Source organism: Pinus tabuliformis, chromosome 2_1 (assembly GCF_031772625.1).
Source record: "Pinus tabuliformis cultivar Carrire ecotype Pingquan chromosome 2_1, CPIR1, whole genome shotgun sequence".
Classification (NCBI taxonomy): Eukaryota; Viridiplantae; Streptophyta; class Pinopsida; order Pinales; family Pinaceae; genus Pinus; species Pinus tabuliformis.
In genome coordinates, this window is record NC_142299.1 from 768122340 (window position 1) to 768127909 (window position 5570).

The window sequence follows — 5570 nt, forward strand, 5'->3', positions numbered from 1 at the left end:
TCTGAGGTCTAATTGGGACTTCTTACAGGGGAGATCCCCTTGACATGTTGGAGGGTCCAACACCATCAACACATCAATTACATAAAATCATGATTACATATGTCATTACGAAGACTAAACCTAGTTACATATTTTAACAAGCTCATTCACACCCTTCCATACACCACATTCCCCTCTAAGAGTTGTCCTATCCCTTCCATATATAAAACCTATTATAGATTATATTTGAAAATTATTATCTAGGAAGAACATCAAAAACCTATTTAGAACTTATAAACCGTGAGGCAGTTATTCAAATATCCTATTAAAAAATGGATCCTATGCCTAGTCCGAGAGTCTACCTTATTCCCTGTTCATGTAGAAAATCTTATACTGACCGAAGACAACGTAAACTTTGAAATGGGAACTATAAACTCAAAATGGTAACTATAGACAAAAAACCCAAAAAATATATTGAAAACTATCCAAAAAAGAAAAGTGTATATTCTAGAATGATGTTTTTTTAGGGTTAATTTTCAACATATTTAAAAATTTCTGTATTCAAGCTTCTGTGATCCATAATAAATCAAACAAAGTCTTTCGATATAAATCACATGAGATAATTTTTTGGCCGACATGTTTCGAATCAACGGGTGTGGTTCATCATCATGACCATATGAAGAGGTGGACCATGGCAAAGGCTTAAATACAGAACAATGTAGAGACATAATTTCAAGTAATGACTATATTTGAACAATAATGTTTAAGTTATAATATTAATTTATTAACATATTAAAAACAAATATTATTAGGTAGTGGCTAGTTTTTTATTGTATTTTTAAATAACGATATTATTTCATTAATTTATTAAAAATATTAATAGGTAATGGTTGTATTAAATGACTAGTTTTAAAAAATAATATTTAAATTAATTTATTAGAACAAATATTAATAGTTCTTGAAAAATAATATTTAAATAATGATATTAGTTTATTAATTTATTAAAATATTAATATGCAATGGCTATATTAAATGGCTAGTTTTTGAAAAATAATATTTAAAAATGGCAGTGAAACCATTTTTTTGTGCAAAAACCAATTTCTTTTGTGCAAAATAAATAGAAAAAACACACTAATGTTTTTGGTAGAATAAAATTTTTCTTCCCCAGGGATAATTTCAAATTTTTTTAGTAATGGAAATAATGATAAAATAATGGGATCTGAAAGACATTAAATGTTCATCAGTTTTCATCCATGTCATTAAACATATAATAACATGACACTAAAGATCACTAAAATTCTAATTTTTTTCAATCATAACATTAAAGATAAAAAAAAACGGAAGTTTTCAACCATAGAATTAAAAAACTCTAAGTTTTCAACACATTTAAACCATGACATTATGAACAAATTACATGACTAAATGAATGAAAATGTCAATACTTCTAGATTGAATGAAACATAAATTATATCTCTAAGTTATTGTTGCATTGTGTATATTCTAAACAATAAAACTCATCGTAATTAAAACATATAATCCAACAAGCATAAAAATGACTCATAGCTTCATTTAACATCATATGGAAATCAAAGTTTTTATTTCATCACTGCTACTCTCATAGTCCATAGGATTAGCACTAAGTGTAAACTCTCACTGTCTATTTATTGAAATTCTTCGTCAAGCTCTTCATCACTACTACTCTCATATTCCATAGGATTAGGACTAAGTGGAAACTGTGACTCTTTATTTATTTGAAATTCTTCATCCTGTCCTTCACTAGTGCTTCTCTCTTAGTCCTTAGGATTACGACTAAGTGGAAGATTTGACTCTCTATTTATAGTGAAACAATTTTCGTTGTATTCATCAATATGAATAGAGTTCTTATGTGATGAAGATGTTGATGCTTCACAAAGCGAAACTTCACTATCAAAAGAATCCATGGCTTTGAAACATAAGAGGTTGAATGATACAATTGCACTCTATCCTAATGATAATATATAAGTTAAAGAATTAAAATTTCCCTCCAAAGTTTCAATCAAAAAAATTTCGCTGAAAATTTTCCCTCCAAAAATTTTGTTTCATGTATTTCCCTCCAAAAATTTCTTCTACAATTTATTGAAAAATTTTAACTAAATTTTTTTCATGAACATAATATTTTAAACTAAATCTAAAACTAAAATTTTGAACTAAATCTTTTACCTTGATTAATATTTTACTTAAACTATATAGCATTTACTAGACAATTGAATAATTTTTTCTGTAATTTCTGCTATATCATAAATTATATTATCACTATTCCTCACATCATGTCAAGACTTTTCAAGGTTTTGTTAAAATACATGGAGAAATTTTGTAGAGCACCTACCTTGTTATTGACAACACATTCAATGGTAAATTATCACATTTGAAAGGTTAGTTTCCCTTAATATGAGTGCAGGTCTTAAACTCTGATAGGCTTGCTAGTAGTTATGTTTTAGTTGGGTTATTATTTTTGCACAAAATACCACACAAAAAACACATTCCAGTAAAAAAAACTAACTCTTTATTAACGAAATTTAGTTTCCTTTTACAAATTAAAAACTCACATGAGCCAGGCTTACCCGATATCCTGGTGGTAGCCACTATGTCAACAGTGGGTGTGGTGGGGCCAGTCGTGAGTTTCTTGGTTGTGGGTGTGCCTGCTCGGGGTAGAGCACTCCCTGGCCTACCAGGGGGCTGCTCTGCCCCTGGCGGGTGCACCCTCCCACAGGGAATACCTGTGGGTGGTTGCGCCCAGCCATGGCCATGCCCACCTGTAGCACGATAGTGTGCCCACTCGTAGCAAGACGGTGTGATGGGCATGCCCAACCTTGGGCATGCCATGAGCAGGCACACCCATGCATGGTACGACAACATGCAACATGTTGTCGTTCCGCAAGTAGGAACACCCATGGTCGGCCACGCCCGACCATGGGGCTACCCGCCTGCAATACAACATTGTCTAGAATGTTCCTATGTCATGGGTGGGCACACCGACCATCGGGCATGCTCTCCCATAGATAATGCATGTGGGCAGGCACAACAGGCTGTGGGCCTCCCCGCCCTGGGCAAAATGCAAAATGGCCCCCCTGGCAAACCCAGGGGACGATTCTCAAGATAGGCCCAAGCAAGTGATTCTAAGAATATTCCTTGGCAAGTGAGGGGGCAATTATAGGAAAATTCCCTTAGCACAACAGGGGGCCGATTATGAGAATAGGCCTCTTGGCCTACCGGGGGCTGATTCCTAGAATCAGGCCCCGCGCAGGCCAGGGGATTGTTTAACATTTGTCTTAGGGTGGAGTAGGGCCATAGTCGGGTGTGACACGACACTAAGGCACAACATACCCTAGCAGGTGGCCTGCCAAGGGATCGAGGGCAAATGAAAAAAAAATACTTTTCTTTCTAAGGAATGAATTTATTTTTGGTCCCCATATGAACCTAACATCCAACTTGTCATGGGGGTCGATGTCCATGTTTCTAATATTTTTTCATTTTTATATTTTGTTTCATTTTTTTTGTTTACTTAAGATATTTTCTTTGTAATTTACTATGAAAGTGACTTCAATATAATAAAATAATATATTTTACATGATTTCCTTGAGTCTTTTCGCAAGCCTTTCTCTTCATTTAGAAAAATAGAATTCTTTGACAACACAATAATTTATCCAGTATCATATATTACTATAAGGTTATCAAGTTTTTCCACATTAAAGCTCTTCCATTTTAATTTTAGAACAAGAGCAATGGTGATGATGTAAATAATATGCAGTTGGAAGTATATAATTTCTTCATGAGTTACCCTTGCTAACATGATCTCCTTCTCTTCTCTCAATATAGGTCATTCTTAAAATACTCTTATGCTTAAATATATGTTCCATCCTATATAAAAAAAGTTCAATTTGAATAGATATTTATAAAATTATATATATATATATATATATATATATATATATATATATATATATATATATATATATATATATATATATATATATATATATATATATATATATATATATATGGCTTTTTTCTTTTTTTCTTTGAAATTAGAAATAATAATAATAACACTCTTTCCATATTATTTCATTAAGCTATTAGTATGTTTCAAGTAAGTTTTTGCAAGTCCACCGGAGTTTTGGGAAAGTATTATTAATATTTAATCAATTAATAATATGTACTTTAAAATAAATGATCATCTAAAATGGAGCAGATGTGCTCTGTGTCCATCCTTCGACAACTAGTGTTTCCCTTAAGAAAATTGAAATTTTGTTTGCATGTGTGGCAAGCTATTGTAGGATCCCTAGTTATCATAGAACATTCATTTTTGCATGTTTTATTCATTGTTTGTTGTTGTATGAGACCCCTAGGATTTACTCAGTTGTGCTCTCTATATTCTGCAGTGATACACTTGTCATTGTTAGAATCTCATTTGGAGGTGTTGTGAGCTATTGAAGCTTTAATTCTCTATTTGTATGTAGTGTGAGACCAATGGATTTGTTTAGTTACATTCTCTACAATTTGAAGACAGACCTACTAGTCCATTTTATAAGTGATCATCTATGGGTTCCTGTTACACAGTAATTTCTCACTGTCTCCCTGTCAGTCACCCTACTGTGTTAGGAGTTCAAAATAATCAAGATCATGCTCTCTAAACTGGCCAAATGACCCACTTTGCCAAAGTTTTCATCATCAGCGCGACTATTATTAAAATAACCGCGCTGACTAGCGCTTCATAACAGATCACATGCGCTGCTAGCGCGGAAGCACACGAGTTTTCCGCGCTGGTCGAATTTCATGTATCAGCGCAGTCTCTGTTTGTATTAAGTTGCGCTGACATGGGCTTGTCTGTTATTAATTTGCGATGTCAGCGCTCCAGTCCAGTTATGCACCCGTGCTGATCCAGTTTGGGCGAATTTGTTCCAACAGCCAGCCTTCCAGATGACTCTAGGCTTGGTTGTTGGCCTTGTGAGTGTCGCCCTCCCTTCTATGGCATGTCCGTTCGTCATTTGAACCACCTTCCTTGAAGATAAGTTCATCCTCCCACCATTCATGGAGACTCCTTCTCCTATTTAAACCTCTACCATTGCCATGAGCAGCTAGTTTTTTGATAGTTTGGATTGTGTGGAATCTATAGTGCTCAGATTGCTCCTACTAATAGGTAGTTGGTGTGATAAGTGTGGGATTGCTAGATAGCTTAAGGAAGGTTGTGGAGTGTTGCTTGTGTGAGAGAGAGTTCTTGTCTTGGGAGATCTATCTTTAAAGGTGAATGCTTAAGAGACTTGCTGGCTGGACCCTCTTGAGAAGGATTCGACGTCAGAACATTTGGTTGTACTCTTCTCTGTTATTGATTAATAATAGATGACTACTATTATGGTTCCATTCTCATTTGTCTTTGTAATGGTTAATGTGAATTACATCCTTTCTGACTGATGTATAATTGCTTTTATTAGATTTCACGCTTGTGTTTGTCTTTCTCTTCGTGTGTGCAGGTATCTATTCGCGGAGATCGCGGAGGATCGTGACCAGCCAGAGTGAAGGAGCGAGAGCGGCATCTCTTCATCAAACTATAGCGT